This window comes from Loxodonta africana, chromosome 14 (genome assembly GCF_030014295.1).
Source record: "Loxodonta africana isolate mLoxAfr1 chromosome 14, mLoxAfr1.hap2, whole genome shotgun sequence".
Taxonomy (NCBI): domain Eukaryota; kingdom Metazoa; phylum Chordata; class Mammalia; order Proboscidea; family Elephantidae; genus Loxodonta; species Loxodonta africana.
Window position 1 is genome coordinate 70,115,734 of NC_087355.1, and position 17,138 is coordinate 70,132,871.

The 17,138-nt window shown below is 41.2% G+C and overlaps 1 protein-coding gene across 2 annotated transcripts in view; it reads left to right on the plus strand.

Annotated features, from left to right (window-relative positions):
* The window catches only part of COL14A1 (collagen type XIV alpha 1 chain), a 224,322-nt gene that overhangs the window by 11,807 nt on the left and 195,377 nt on the right, over nt 1-17,138 (plus strand). The gene's annotated exons all lie outside the window — the stretch shown is intronic.

The following is a 17,138-nucleotide window of genomic DNA, read 5'->3' on the forward strand; positions in this document are numbered from 1 at the left end:
ACAGTAATGTTGTGGCAATTGGTTAAACAGCTCATTCTTAATGTACTTCTGAAAAGGTTAAGCAACTTTAATCAGGGAAAGTCATATTTGAATGTTACAAATCTAGTTCTATTAATAAAGAACAATAGTGTGTATGTATTTGTGTTTATGTATCCTGGTTATGCCTGTCTCTTAAATATAATGTCTACAAAATATTTCTATCGCTTCCTCCTCCGTGGCCGTTGGGTTGATTCTGACTCATAGCAACCCTGTAGAACAGAGCAGAACTGCCCCATAAAGTTTCCAAGGCTGTAAATCTTTACAGAAGCAGACTGCCACATCTTCCTTACATGGAGCGGCTGGTGGGTTCGAACCACTGACTGTTCAGTTAGCAGCCGAGCACTTAACTGCTGAGCTACCAAGGCTCTTTTATACCACTTCCTACGTGGTCTTAATTTTACTGCTTTCCTTAAAAACTGAGCACACAGTCTGCTGGTTACAAAGGATTTGAGAGATGGTGCTCATATGCCATTTTAAGGGTTTCTAATTTTTTTAATATCTTAGTCATCTAGTGCTGCTGTAACAGAACTACCACAAGTGAGTGGATGGCTTTAACAAAGAGAAATTTGTTCTCTCACAGTCTAGAAGCCTAGAAGTCCAAATTCAGGGTGCCAGCTCCAGGGGATGGCTTTCTCTCTCCATTGGCTCTGGGAGAGGGTCCTTGTCACCAACCTTCCGGGTCTAGGAGCTTGTCAGGCACAAGGAGCCCAGGCCCAAAGGACTGGCTCTGCTCCCAGGTTTGCTTTCTTGGTGGTATGAGGTCCCCACATCTCTCTGCTCACTTCTCTCTTTTATATCTCAAAAGAGATTGACTTAAGACACAACCTAATCTTGTAGATTGAGTCCTGCTTCCTTAACATAACCGCTGCTAATCCTGCCTCATGAACATCACAGAGGTGGGATTTGCAACATACCCGAAAAAAACATCAGATGACAAAAGGGTGGACAAGCACATAATACTGGGAATCCTGGCCTAGCCAAGTTTACACACATTTTGGGGGAACACAATTCAACCCATGACAATATCTTTTTTTTTTTTAAATACTAGTGTTTTAGGTGAAAGTTTACACAGCAAATTAGGTTCCCATTTAACAATTTTTATACAAATTGTTCTGTGATATTGGTTACAATTTTCACAGTGTGTTGGCATTCTCATCATTTCCGTTCTGTTTGTGCTGTTCCCATTGACCTAGCTTCCCTTCCCCTCCTTGCCTTCTCATCTTTGCTTTTGGGTGAGTATCAACCATTCGGTCTCATATAATTGATTCTTTAGGGGAGCACATTGCTCACAGGTGGTACTGTTTATTCTGTAAGCCAGCCTGTTCTTTGGCTGAAAGGTGACTTTCAGGAGTAGCTTCAGTGCTGAGTTCAAAGGGCAATAGTTTCGGGGATTCCTGTAGTCTCTATTGGTCCAGTAGGTCTGGCCTTTTTTTGGAATTTGAGTTTTGTAGTACATTTTCTCCTATTTTGGGTTTATTATGCCCCTGGAAACCCTGGTGGCGTAGTGGTTAAGTGCTACAGCTGCTAACCTAAAGGTTGGCAGTTCAAATCCTCCAGGTGCTCCTTGGAAACTCTGAGACAGTTCTACCCTGTCCTATAGGGTTGCTATGAGTCGGAATCGACTCGATGGCAACGGGTTTGTTTTTTTTTGGTTTATTATGCCCCTAGTCAGAATGGTTGGTAGTGATAGCCTGGTACCATCTAGTTCTTTCTGGTCTGAGGTTTGAAGAGGCTGTGATTTGTATGGGCTTTTTTTTTTTTATTAGTCCTGTGGACTAGTTTCTTCTTTGGGTCTTTGGCTTTCCTCACTCTCCTTTGCTCCAGATGAATAGAGGCCAATAGTTGTACCTTCGATTGCTGCTCACAAGCTTTTAAGACCCCAGACGCGTCTCATCAAACTGGGGTGTAGAATATTGTCTTTATGAACTATGTTATGCCAGTTGACTAAGTTGTCCCACATATGGTCCTAAGCCTTTTAACCCAGCAAACAAATCCTGTGAGTTGTTTGGATACGTCTAGGAAGTCTCTGTAATGGGGCCCTATGTGCTTTATTACATATATGGATATATATACAGCACACACAAACATATGCCCACAGATACACCTATACACGCACATGCATGTACTTGGATGCATCTTCCAATACCCATATGTGCATACATATCTATCTATGTAACCATATACTTTTTTATCTTTTTATTTACTTGTGTTTTAGATGAAAGTTTATAGTGCAGATTAGTTTCTCATCCAAAAATTTATACACAAATTGTTTTGTGACATTGGCTGCAATCCCTGCACTGTGTCAGCACTCTCTACCCTTCCCTTTACACCCTAGGCTCTCTGTGCCCATTTGTCCAGGTTTCCTGTTCCTTGCTGCCTTCTCAGCTTTGCTTTTGGGCATGCGTTATTCATTAGGTCTTCTATACTTGATTGAAATGAGAAGCACGTTCCTCACATGTGCTATTGTTTGTTTTATAGGCCTGTCTAATCTTTAGCTGAAAAGTGGGAGTGGCTTTAGTTCTGAGTTAGCAAGTTATCTGGGGGCCATATTTTTGGGAAGTCCCTCCAGTCTTTGTCAGACCAGCAAGTCTGGTCTTTTCTTATGAGTTTGAAATTTGTTCTACATTTTTCTCCTGCTCTGCCTGGAAACCTCTATTGGGATCACTGTAAGTGGTCAGTGGTGGTAGCTGGGCACCATCTATTTCTTCTGGGCTCAGGCTGGTGGAGGCTGTGGTTCATATGGTCCGTTTGTCCTTTGGCTGGTATTTTCCTTGTGTCTATGATTTTCTTCACTCTCCTTTGTTCTGAATGTTTTGGGACCAACAGATGCATTTAGAATGGTTCCTCACAAACTTTTAAGACTCCAGATGCTACTCACCAAAATAGGATGTAGGAACATTTTCTTTATGAACTATGTTATGCCAATTGAACTAGATGTCTACTGAGACTACGGTCCTCAGCATCAGTAACTCAGTCCTTCAAGGTGTTTGGATGTGTCTGGGAAGCTTCCATGGCTTTGCCTTGGTCAAGTTGTGCTGACTTTCCTTATATTGTGTGTTGTCTTTCCTTTTACCAAAGTTAACACTTGTCTACTACCTAGTTAGTGATTTCCCCTCCCCAACCCTCCCGTCCCTCTTAACCATCAAAGATTGTTTTTTTCTGTGTGTAAACCTTTTCTTGAGTTTTTATAATAGTGGTCTCATCCAGTGTATGTCCCCTTGTGATTAATTTATTTCACTCAGCGTAATGCCCTCCAGATTCATCCATGTCATGAGGTATTTTGCAGATTCATCATTGTTCTTTATTGTGCAATATTCCATTGTATGTATATACCATAGTTTGTTTATCCATCCATCTGTTGATGGGCACTTAGGTTGTGTCTTTTTGCTATTGTGAATAATGCTGCAATGAACATAGATGTGCATAGTCTATTCGTGTCACTGCTCTTATATCTCTACGATATATACCTAGGAGTTAGATTGCTGGATCATAAGGTATTTCTATTTCTAGATTTTTAAGGAAGTGTCATAGCATTTTCCATACTGGTTGTATCATTTTACAAACCCACCAGCAGTGTATAAGTGTTCCAGTCTTCCCAGAACATAGCCAGCATTTGTTGTTTTCGGTTTTTTGGATCATTGCCATTTTTGGAGGGGTGAGATGGTATAATGGATTGAATTGTGTCCCCCCAAAATATGTGTCAACTTGGGTAGGCCATGTGTGATTGTCCTACATTTTGTGATTTTCCTGTGTATTATAAATCATAATATCTACCTGTGGTTAAAGAGGATTAGGGTCACATCCCTGACCCAATGCAAAGGGAGTTTCCCTGGGGTGTGGCCTGTACCACCTTTTATCTTACAAGAGATAAAAGGAAAGGGAAGCAAGCAGAAAGTTCAGGACCTCATACCACCAAGAAAGAAGCACCAGGAGCAGAGTGTGTCATTTTGGACCCAGGGGTCCTGCATGGAGAAACTCCTAGTCCAGGGGAAGATTGATGAGAAAGACCTTCCTCCAGAGCTCACAGAGAGAGAGAAAGCCTTCCTCTGGAGCTGATGTCCTCTTTATTAAAGCTGTCCACTTGTGGTATTTCTGTTATAGCAGCACTAGATGACTAAGACAGAGGGCTAACTTTGTTTTAATTAAACTTAGCTTTTGAAATCTATTCTTCATCTTATTGTTGGGATCTTCCATTTTATTTTTGATTTCTACTCATTTTTATAAGTTAGGAGTTGGAAAACTATAACCCATGGGCAAATACGACCTGCTGTCAATTTTTGTAGATAAAGTTTTATTGAAACTCAGACATGCTTATTTGTTTACATATTGTCTGTGGCTGCATTCACACTACAACTTCGGTGATGAGTAATTGCAATGGAGATTGTATGGTCTGCAAAGATTAAAATATTTATTATCTGGTGCTTTACAGGAACAGTTTGCCAACCCTGAAGTGCACAGTATATACAAATGCACAAAGTGACATTACTAGACAAACATGATAATTCCTGTAGAGACCGAAATATTGGTGCTGAGTCATTCATCAGCTGAGCATGGCAGTCTGAATGTGGTAAACAAGGTGGGCTTACGAGTGTTAATGTCTAATGTTTGACATTAAGGGTTTACAGAGGTCAAATTCATGAACATTGCGTCATACCATGCTTCCTGCAGGTGAGGCTCACCTGTTTGGGAAAGAATGGGACTTGACTCTGCATGCTCCCATAGCTGTTGTAACATTTTAGGTGAATAACCATATTTCCAGCTTTTTCATGCAATACATGGAGGCAGTTTGGAAGACAAATCCTACTTAACATATTTATATTGATAAGAGAATGTTTTCAGTTATGGCAGTTAGAGAAGTGTTAATGGGAATCTTAGGTCACTCACCCTCTAAACTCTGGGAGGAGTCCCAGGGTGGTGCAAATGATTAATGCACTTGGCTGTTAACCAAAAACTTGGACGTTTGAGTCTATCCACAGGCTCCTCAGAAGAAAGGGCTGGTGATCTACTTCTGAAAACTTAGCCACTAAAAATCCTGTGGATGCTACTCTGACACATACAGGGTCATAAGGAGTTGGGATTGACTCGATGGCAACTGGTAGAGGTGGTGGGAAACTCCAAGATTTGAGACACAGGTCTTTAGGACAAAAAGGCAGGGAAATTGCTGAATTCTCCCCAGTTGCCGTCTCAGTTTAGCTTAATTCTGAAACGGTCATTCGTGGAGTACTGGGGTGCTTCAGAGATACCAGATGCATGTTGTTAGCTAAATTCTGTTTTAGATTAACACTTATGGGGCAAATACTGTGTGTCAGAGCCAGGATGCAAAGCTGGATAAGACTTTATTCTCTACTTCCAAGCAGTTTACTGTCCAAATTCATCTCAGTATAGGTTATGTGAGGGATTGTGGCAAAAGACAAAGATAATAAAATAGATTGGGCTTTGGTGTTTAGGAAGGTATGTGAAACTTTCAAGAAATCGCATCTTATTGCCACCATGCCATCCTTGTTATTCATTTATTTACATGATTGATTTTCAGCAAGGAATAAAGATCTTGATTTGCTTTAGTTGACTCATTTTCTGCTTTTACAGCAAACAGAATAGTGAGTTCCTATGAGTTGGCCTATTTTGACACGAATTTGCAAAGCCACATATGAAAATGTTTGATATGCAAGAAAGTACTTTGCTACTGGCAGGCATGTTGACTTGCTAGCTGACACTAATTGCTCTCAAAACTTGTTTTCTTGTAGATATCTTTAACCTTATATTTCTGAACAAAATGAAAAACTAAAAGGTCAGTGTGATAGGCAGAATAATATCCTCTAAAGATGTTCAGGAGTTCTGGTGGTGTAGTGGTTAAGAACCCAGGCTGCTAATCAAAAGGTTGGCAGTTTGAATCCACCAATCGCTCCTTGGAAATCCTATGGGGCAGTTCTACTCTGTCCTATAAGGTTGCTATGAGTCAGAACTGACTCTACAGCAGTTGATTAAAGATATTCATGTCCTAATCTTTGAAAGTGGTGAATATGTTAGGTAACATGGCTGTCTTAGTTATCTAGTGCTGCTGTAACAGAAATACCGCAAGTGGATGGCTTTAACACAGAGAAGCTTATTTAATGCAGAGAAACTTATTTTCTTGCAGTCTAGTAGGTTAAAGTCCAAATTCAGGGTGTCAGCTCCAGGGGAAGGCTTTCTGGCTCTGTCAGCCTTCTCATCAATCTTCCCCTGGGCTAGGAGCTTCTCCAAGTGGGGACTCCAGGTCCAAAGGAAGTGCTCTGTTACTGGCACTGCTTCCTTGGTGGTATGAGGTCCCCAACTAAGATAAAATGTGGTGCAGGCTATATCCCAGGGAAACCCCCTTTACATTGGATCAGGGATGTGACCTGAGCAAGGGCGTTACATCCCACCCGAATCTTCTTTAACCATAGGCAGAGATTATGATTTTTAACACAAAGGAAAATCACAAAATGGAGGACAACCACAGAATACTGGGAATTATGGCCTAACGAAGTTAACACATGTTTTGGAGGGACACAATTCAATCCATGACAATGGCAAAGAGACAAGGCAGCAGATAGAATTAAGTTTGCTGATCATCTGGCCTTAAGTAAATTAGCCTGGATTATCCAGGTGGGCCCAATATAATCACAAGGGTCTTTAATATGGAAAAACCAAAAAACCAAACCCATTGCTGTTGATTCCAACTCACAGCGTCCCTGTAGGACAGAGTAGAACTGCTTCACAGGGTTTCCAAGGACTGCCTGGTGCATTTGAACTGCCGACCTTTTGGTTAGCAGCCGTTCTTAACCACTGCACCACCAGGGTTTCTCAATGTAATGACAACGGTCTTTAATATGGAAAAGGGAGGCAAAAGAAATCAGTGTTAGAGTGATGTGATATGAGAAAGATTCAACTGGCCATTGCTCCTTTCAAAGATATAAGGGCACTATGAGCCAAGGAATGTGGGCAGTTTCTAGAAGCCAGAAAAGGCAAGAAAACAGATTCTCCCCTAGGGCCTCCAGAAAGGAACGTAGTACTATCTACAACTTGATTTTAGCCCAGCTGCTCCTTGGAAACCCTATGGGGCAGTTCTTCTGTGTCCTATAGGGTCATGATAAGTTATACAGGCAATTAACTTCCCCCCTTAAATTGCTAATCAGTAGAATGCATTTTACCACTTAGTCTCTGCATATGTTTCTTTATGTAAAACTTCCCCTTCCCCTTTCCAGAGCTTGTGAACCCAAATAACTGTGAACCTAAGTCATCAAGTAAATGTTTTTGCCTAGATTATTCCAGTATCTTCTTTTCAAGACAAGTTGTTAAATGAACTGGAACATGGAAAAAGTAACATGTTGGCTATAGGGATAAAATGTATATAGTAATGACAGGCCGATGGTATCAGCATTTTCTTAGAATTTCACAGTAAATATACACTTGGTTCTAGCAACGTTTGCTTTGGATGGTTATAAGAAGGAACCACTGAACGTAAAGTAACTGTCATTAAAAAACCTCTGAGTGTATAAAATTGGAAACTTCTTTGCATGGGGGCTAGATTTAGCTTTATAAAGACCTCTGTGTTAGTATATTACACAAATTTCTTGTTTTTATTAGTAGTCAAACATATTTAGAAGTAGAAAATATTTTCCTGACTGCTGTTTTAAGCACCTTTGTCATGAGTCATGAAATTATAACATATTAGCTTCCAAGCAAGTTAAAAAGAGCTCTCTAGATATCCCACAGTAAATTTCTCTCAAAATTTAATTGTTCCTATTTATAGATCATTTGGGCAATGCATTTCACGGAAAAATAACTGAGCTAAAAAGCCAAAGTTTTTAAAAGCACTTGGGAAATAGGGCAAGTACTTTCCAGCTGTTGAAAGACATTTTATTTGATGACTATAAGAGCGTTTTCTGTCAATATGGCCCCTAAAACTCTGTTTTTGAGGTGAAGATGCTCTCAATGTTACCCATACTGCCACATCTGCTTCAGAGATTTTTGGTTGCAAGTAACAGAAACGTTCTCTAACCAAGTTAATAATAATAATAGTAAAATTACTGGAAGATTGTACAGTACTAATGCGATTATCAGAGTAAAAGAGAAAAGGATAGGCACCTGGGAGCCCCCTGGGATAGAATTTGTTTTTTTTTACCCTGGTGGCATAGTGGTTAAGAGCTATGTCTGCTAACTAAAAGGTGGGCAGTTCAAATCCACCAGGCGCTTCTTGGAAAGTCTATGGACAGTTCTACTCTGACCTATAGGGTCACTATGAGTTGGAATCGACTTGACGGCAATGGATTCGGCAATGGGTAATGAGCATTTTCTTTAGGGCATGTTACTGGAATGAAACCACTGAACTGTTTTCCGTCTTTCCATCACTGGACTATTTCAGATTCTTGAGACAGTCTGCCTGTCCTTGTTGGAGTCATTTGCTGATCCCTTAGCCAGGAAAAAGGAGCCCTGGTGGTACAGTGATTAAAGCACCTGGCTGCTAATTGAAAGGCTGGTGGTTCAAACCCACCAGCTGCTCTGAGGGAGGAAGATGGGACAGTCTGCTTCCATTGCATTGGAAACCCTATGGGGCAGTTCCGCCTTGTCTTGTAGGGTTGATATGAGTTGGAGTTGACTTGACGGCACTGGGTTTGGTTTGGGTTAGTGTCATGGATTGAATTATGTCCCCCCAAAAATGTGTGTATCAACTTGGTTAGGTCATGATTCCCAGTATTGTATGGTTGTCCTCCATTTTGTGATTGTAATTTTATGTTGAGAGGATTAGGGTGGGATTGTAATACCACCCTCACTCAGGTCACCTCCCTATCCAAGGTAAAGGCAGTTTCTCTAGGATGTGGCCTGTACCACCTTTTATCTCTCATGTGATAAAAGGAAAAGGAAGCAAGCGGAGAGTTGGGGACTTCATAACACCAAGAAAGCAGCACCAGGAACAGACCACATCCTTTGGACATGGGGCCCTGTGCCTGAGAATCTCCTTGACCAGGGAAGAGTGAGGACAAGGACCTTCCTCCAGACCTGACAGAGAGAGAAAGCCTTCCCCTGGAGCCAACGTCCTGAATTTGGACTTGTAACCTACTAGACTGTAAGAAAATAAATTTCTGTTTGTTAAAGCCATCCACTTGTGGTATTTCTGTTATGGCAGCACTAGATGACTAAGACAGTTAGCCAGGAAATGATGGCTGATTGATAGTACAAAAGTGCTGTTCCAAAAAGAAGTGGGGAGGTGATTAAGGATAGTAGAGATCTGAAGATGTTCAGTGCAGTGTCCCTGTGTAAAAACTAGTGTTTTAAGAAATTAGAGTATTTCAGTAGAAAAAAATCTTTTCATAGGTTGCCAGTTGTCGTAACAGCAATATTTCAATTGAGTCGAGTTGAAGTGAAAGGAAGAGAGGAAGGGAGGAGAGAAAATTATCCCTTCAGTAAGAAGTCAGATTATGAAACAGAATTTCCTAAATAAGGCTTTAATAGAATGACGTAAAAATTCCTCTTCCACCTATGTGCTTCTATGGGAATTAGTATTGCAGTAAAATTTTTTGCGTTTAAAGACAGTCTCTCTCAAAACAAAACACCATAAAACAAACACACGAACAAACCTCTGTACTTTCAGAAACAAGCTTAAACCTGCAGTAGAGAGAAGTGGCTCCCCTCAGTCTTCCTCCTCAATCCTCCTTTGGGATGAAGTTCATGTATTCACAAGTGTTATCTTTGGCCCAAATGCAACACAGGGCTCCTGTAAGAATGGTATGGTGGGGAAGGCACCTGACCTCCTCTAACTTCACAAGGGGGAAGGAGAATCAAGATCACCAATCCAAGGATAAGTGCTATGAGATGGAGGTCAGACATGCTTCCACCCTCCAACCTTTTTACCAATTCTAACACCAGCCATCCCTCCCGGAGTACTGTCTACTTCTCTGCTGGGTTCAGTAATTCATTGCAATGGGCACACAAAACTCACAGACAATATCCACAATTATGGGGTTTATTAGGGAAGTAACAGGATACGATTCAGGTTCAGGAACGCTCAGGATACAGTTCCTCTATCAATGTGGTCTCTTCTTAGCCGTGGCTACAGGCATGCCTCTCTCTGGCCCCTCTGCCTCTGCCCTACTTGGGCAAGTGTTACAAAGCTCTTTTAGCTCCGCTGATAAGTGCCAGGAGGTACCCCATTCTTCAGTCAGCTCTGCCTGAAGGCACGCAGCTTTCTCACTCCACGGGCCATCTCCTACCAGTCTCCTGCTTCTGCTGCTTCTATTTTGGTGCCTCTGCTTCTCACTGTCTCTTGCTGTCTCCAGTGTTACAACTCTCTGTCTGTATGCTGGATCTAGGTTTTCAGTACAAGGACCCAGGGTCCAAAGGATGCATTCCACTCCTAGCTCTTCTTTCTTGGCGGTGGTGTGATCCTCTCTTCCTGGGATGGTAAAACTGACCAAATTCCCCTGTTAGGGTTCCGTATACTTTATTTGCCTGGTCTCACACCTGCAAGGGTGCCACACCCTTTATTTACATTATTAGCAAGTTATCCAATCCCCTTGGTGGGCCACAAACACTTCATTTGCATAATCCCTCCCACTCATTTAGTTGGCGTTACAAAGAGTGTGGCTAGAAGGGCTATATTAAGTAGTTCGCTGCACCACAGAGCCAGACTTCACCACGCAAATGATGAGCATGTTGGGCTGTCCTGGGTTCTTAGAAAGTGCCAGAAATCAAACTTTGCATTTCTTTTTTGTCTTTTTGAAAAGATTAGGGTTTGAACAGATACAAATTAAAGTTTGTGCCACGTTCATGCAAGCATTTATCATTATTACTAGAAGTTAAGTACATGTATAAAAGCATTTTTTTTGTTCTTGGAAAAAGAAGGATCCTGGGCTTGGTATTAAATATACATGAATTTTTGTTTCATAAGATATAATAATTATTTCTCCCCTGCGTTTAAAGTGTTTCTGTCAGTCTGGTTGCCCTTGCTTTGGCACAAGTCCCAGTGCCTTACGGGGAAGAAGAGCTGACTTTGAAGTCCACAACTGTGACCTCATGCCTTCTTTCATTCTTAACTAGCATTTCTTCTTTTCAATGTTTCTTCCCTACTTTTTTCCCTACAGGCAAAAACCTAAAAGAAATATGAACTTCATGTCTAACCAATATTTCCTTTTAATGGTTATGAGTATATTTATGCTTATATAGGCAATAGATGTGGTCCACTGATAAAAAGGAAATGTTGGCATTACGTTTTGCCAACAGTTACAATGGGACTGTGGTCATATGAATCATTTGTAAATTATTAAAATAGTTAAATATTGATGGATTTTGTTGTTGATTTCTTTTACACTTTTATTTCCTTGAGTAATTCAGTAGAATGGAAACAAATGCCACCCTGGCTTCCAGAGCCTGGGCAGTGTTGTCTGAGCATGGTCAGGCTTTTCGTCTTTATTTTCTGCCAGAGGTTTAGAAGGTTAGCGATTGACCAAAGAGATGTTGAGGGCTATAAACTCCACTGCCAGTTACAGAATAGGAACATGGGTAGAAAATGCTTTTAAGATTTCTACGCTTTAACCTACTAGTTATCAGTTGCCATTGAGTTGATCCTGACTCATGGTGACCCCATGCGTGTCAGAGTAGAATCGTGCTCCATAGCATTTTCAGTGACAGATGTTTTGGAAGTAAACAGCCAGGTTTTTTTTTTTTTAGGTGCTTCTTGGTGGACGTGAACATTTCAGTTAGCAGTCAAGGATGTTAACTGTTTGCGCCACCTAGGACTCCACACCTTAACCTAGGAATCCTGAATGTTGTTAACTCTTTGCTCACCTTGAGATGGCAGTATACCAAGGGTGGTAACAGAATCAATTGAAGCCTTCATCCTGCTCATTGTCCGTTTCCACCTGATGGCTCTCAGGCATGCCAGCTTCCTTTCACCAGCACATTCATGCAGAGCTCTACAGTAAGCTCGGACAATGATGTCTACCAGTCTGCTCACTTATTGGTTCAGAAACTTGGATTTATTGTTTAAAAATATGTTAATTATTATCTTGTTTTCTTCTGTATGTAATAATGGCCTGTCTAGAAATAGATTTTTCTCTTTGAGGTGCAGACAAAGCAAAATAGTAACTAACTGCAGTTTCTCATGTTAATCTAAATATTAGATTTGTTTAAGAGTAAGAATGCTCACTTCTGTTAAAGTAAAAACAAAGAGACTTATTGGGGGTAATACAATTCATGAATCAGGGAAATATAGGGCAGAGAGGAATCTGCCAATGCTCCCAACTTCCTGAGAGAGAGGTGGATCTTTTATATAATAAAATGGGGGGGGGGTAAGCATGTGATAGGGTATAACTACTAATAAAATGAGGAGGAGTAGCGAGACCTATAATCTCTTTTGACATCAGTAAACTGCGGAGGGGCATTGAGAGACTACCAACATCATTCTCTCTCTTATCACCAGCAAAACATTCCTAGAAACCACATTCTCACCCCTACCCTTGTTTGCTAAGAGCAGTTAAGGTTTCGGGAAGTCATGGAGTGTATTCTCAGGAATGTAGAGGCTTTGGCCTAGCTAAAGTCTGATTCAAAATGGAGTCTAGTTAACAATATGGGGTTTGATTCTAACTAGGTTAGCTGTCCTGTTCCAGCCAGGCACCTCAATTTGTAGTATTCCTACACACTCCCCCCTTATGGTCATGAATCTCTGTAGAGATTCCTTGATCATTATAGTAAGAGTGCTTTCTTCTGCATAGACTTGTCACTGGAAGCTTTTGGGTGGCTGTTCGTTGAGCTTTTAAGACCCCAGACACTGCTTATCCTCATAAGTGGCAGCTGGGCACCATCTGGTTAAGTGGATTTCTTCATTATCTTATAGCTTAGATACTCTCCTTCTGCAATCTGTTGACAGGGGTCCATGTGGGAAAAGGCCACAATAGGAGGAACAACTTGGTAAGGACTGGGAGGGCTAGCGTATGGTATGAAATCAGTCTCATCTAAAGATTTAGTTTCTGAAAAATACATATTTTTTTGCATAGCAAGAGAGTTTCCACAGATATCAATTATAAAAAAATAAAAGTTACCAAAAAATAAACCTAAGTTGGTAGAATAAGGCTATTTCAACAGTAATAAGTACTAAACAAGGTATAATGACTTTACTAAGTAATAAGACCAACTTGTGAAGAGCGGCTAACAACATAAGAATAGCTATAACAATAAAGCTAAGTCCCAAAATTTCAACCTCTTGCACGGGATCTTTTTCTGTGATCTTGGGACTAACTGTCCACTTATGAGGTTGTCTGCTTCTGGCCACTCGGACGTTTCAGCTGCGATTTTAAGTCTTCAGATGATTGGCAATTCCAAACAAGTGCTTTAGCTCTTCTAAGCTGTGACAAATATATCTAAGGTTTAACACCTTCCAGTTTTGGCTGCACACAGATTGGCGAGGAGGTTCAGTCCCTTCCAGCGGGGTTCTCATGAGTCCTTTAACTGGTGTTTCTTCCAATTTCAGGCCTGGAGAGCTCAGTTTTTTTGTTCATTAAAGGCCTCCTTCATCTGTGAAAAATATTTAGAATATTGAATTAAGGATTGACGATACTTACGGTAAGGAAACCCTGGTGGCGTAGTGGCTAACTGCTACAGCTGCTAACCAAAGGGTCAGCAGTTCGAATCTGCCAGGCACTCCTTGGAAACTCTATGGGGCAGTTCTACTCTGTCCTATAGGGTCACTATGAGTCGGAATCGACTTGACGGCACTGGGTTTGGTTTTTGGTTTTTTTAATACTCATGCTGCAGTAGCCATTTGGTTTTGAAGAACTGCTTCTCTCATAATAGCCATTTCAGTATTTATTTAGTCATTTAAAACATTCTGCTGATTTCAGTACTATGTAGTTGATTTTGGCTGTATACATTTCTGGATTAATAAGAGTTTGAAAACCCCATCAGCTTCTATGTAAGAGTTCTGGAAATCTTGATTTTGTCCAATGGTAGTCAGTAAAGTAAAACTTATCTGTAGGTGACAACCTTAAAAATAGCTATAGTTAGCTGGAGAGTTGATATAGCTCTGAGGTAGGATGCTGAAGGTGTATTGCTGGCCTTGCCAGCTGAAGGCAAACTGCTTCTGGTGGTTCCTCAAAACAGGCATGGAGAAAAAGGCATTAACCAGATCAATAGCTGCATACCAGGTACGAGGAGATGTGTTAATTTGCTCAAGCAATGAAACCACATCTGGAGTAGCAGCTGCAATTTTCTAAAACTTAACTACCTGGCTAAGTCTTAGAAAATCCACTGTCATTCTCCAAGATTCATCTGTTATTTGCATAGGCCAGATAGGCACGTTGAATGGGGATGTGTGGAAATCGCCATCCCTACATCCTTCAAGTCCTTGATGGTGGCAGTAATCTCTGCAATCCCTCCAGGAATGTGGTATTACTTTTGGTTTACTATTTTCCTAGGTAGGGGCAGTTCTAATGAATTCCACTTGGTTTTTCCTACCATAATAGCCCTTACTTCACTTGTCAGGGATCCAGTATGGAGGTTCTGCCAATTATGCATTCTGGAACTGGAGAAATCACTACAGGATGAGTTCAGGGAACCACTGGGCCTACTGTGAGATGGACATGAACGAAGGCTCCATTAATAACCTGACCTCCATATGCCCCTACTCTGACTGGTGGGCCACAGTGACGTTTTGGGTCTCCTGAAATTAGTGTCGGTTTAGAGCCAGTATTTAGTAACCCCTGAAAAGACTGACTGTTTCCTTTTCCCCAATGAATGGTCATTCTTGTAAAAGGCCATAGATCCCTTTGGGGAAGGCTGGGAGAGTGATTAACAGTATAAAATTTTGGCAGTGTATTAGAGTCCTTCCTGAAGGGGACCTGGTCTCTCCTTCATTCAAGGGGTTGTGGGTCTGTAAAACCCACTCAAGACTCTGGATTGATTGAAGGACTGTGACTATTCTGGCAATTCCAGTTAGACTGCTCTTCACTTGACCTAGAATTTTTCTGCTTTTACCTATCAAGTAAATAGTAGACTTCCTGTCTGTTTCACTCCTAGGGACACTGTGACTAAGTAGGCAACACTGTAATTTCATATGAGTCATAATATTCTGATCTCTGCTTTGGCTGTGCTGGCCATTATGATAACCACGCCCACCTTGTCTTTGTTGATTGAGTGCTGCCGCTTGGCTCCTATTACCATGGGGTCCAATCAGCCCCATTGTAGTGAAGTGTCTTAATTCAGTTCATGCAGTTCCCACTCTCAAATCTGACTGACATAAAATAGCAATTACAGCAGTTTACAAAGATGCTGGGGCACCCTTCATAAATTTGTTTCTCACCATTGTGGTAAAAGGTATGTCCTCTGGGCACTGCCTGTGCGGATCTTTGGGTCTAATCTGATAAATCTACTCTAACATGCTAATTTCTCTAAGCCTTTGGATACCTTCTTCTACAGCATACCAAGGAAACTTGATTTAGTGTAGGCCACCATGTAATCCATGCTTCAGCAACCCAACCAAATAAACTATTAGATCCTCCCCTAACTTGTTGAGCTGAAATGTTGAATGAAGAATCTGTGCTTAGTGGGCCCATATCAATTAATGCAGATTGATCCATCTTTATGTTCCTTGCACCATTGTCCCACACCTGTAACAGCCATTTCCATGCATATTCCACAGGTTTTTTCTTTGTACATATTGGAAAAGTCAAGCAGTTCTTTTGGAGTGTGGCATACCTACTCTTGATTCACACTTTGTACATCACCTTTTGGTGCTCGCTGGGACTTGAGTCTAGTTATAGGTCTAGAAGCCAAAATCAGTGATGGGGAAGTGTTTTGAGAACATTAAGCATTATCTTGTTAAAAAAAAAAAAAAAAAACTGCCTCAGGAGATGCTCTAGGCAATGACTCAGACAAAGGCTCTTTAGACACAGCTGCATTAATCTCATTAGATGGGGTTGGAGGGACTAATGATTTTACTGGAGAGGGTGGTTTAGTAGACAAATGTAGAGTAATCTCTTCAGATGGCAGTGAGAGGGCCGGTTCTGTTGGCAGGAGTGATTCAATGGAATTTAGGGGCTCGGTGTCTCCAGCTTTCTGATTATCTGCCAATGTGTCCCCGTCCCAAGTCTCAGGATTCCATTTCTTCCCAATTGATACTCTCACTTTAACTTCAGACACCTCTCAAAGTTGGCAATTGAGTTGGCATTGTAATTCAGCCACTCTTATGATAAGACTCTGGGTTTGATTTTCAGCAACATCAGCTCTGTTACAAGAAACAAGGCTTTCTTTCAAGGCACAAGTGGAAACTTTGAGGTCACTTATGTGGCACTTGAGTTTTGACTCTGAAGCCCTTAGCTCATCTGTTTCATTCACCAGTTTGTCTAGCAAAAGTAAGACCAACCAACCAGCTTCCTTATGCTTCTCATTATGATGAAATTGTAGAAAGGCATCACACATGCAATCACCCAGAGCCTCGCCTTTCACCAATACCTGATCTATTGGTGGTGATATTTTGCATATCTGTATTGCCACCTCATGCCACGGATTAGTAGTGCCCTCTTTACTACTGGAGGCAGAAACAACATCTTTAAGACTAAACAGACTTAAAAGCCAATTTAGAAATTCATCCTTACAATATTTTTCTCTCTAGAACCACCCCACTCCTGGTACCAAATGTCTTAGGCTGGATTCTCTAAAAAAAAAAAAAAAAAAAATTCTCTAGAGAAGGAAAATCAGTAAAGTGTATAAATATATATGTAAAGATTTATATCAAGGAAATGGCTCACACGGTTGTAGAGGCTGGAATGTCCTAAGTCCATGGGTCAGGATAGGGGCTTCTCCTGATTCATGTAGCCACAGGGGCTGGCAAAACCAAGATTGGTAGGGCAAAGAGCAGGGCTCTTGCTCACAGGCTGCGAAGACTAACAAATTCCAAGACCACAACAAGCTGCTAGCTCAAATCCCAAGAACCAGAAGGAAGAAGAACAGGAGCTAGCTGCAAGATCCAGAGTGAGCAAAAGCCCTTAAGCTTTGCCAGGATGTCCACTTATATTTGATGCAGGCCACATGCCCAAGGGAACTCTCTTTCAACTGATTTAGTACTCAGAGTAGATCCCATCATGGAGGTG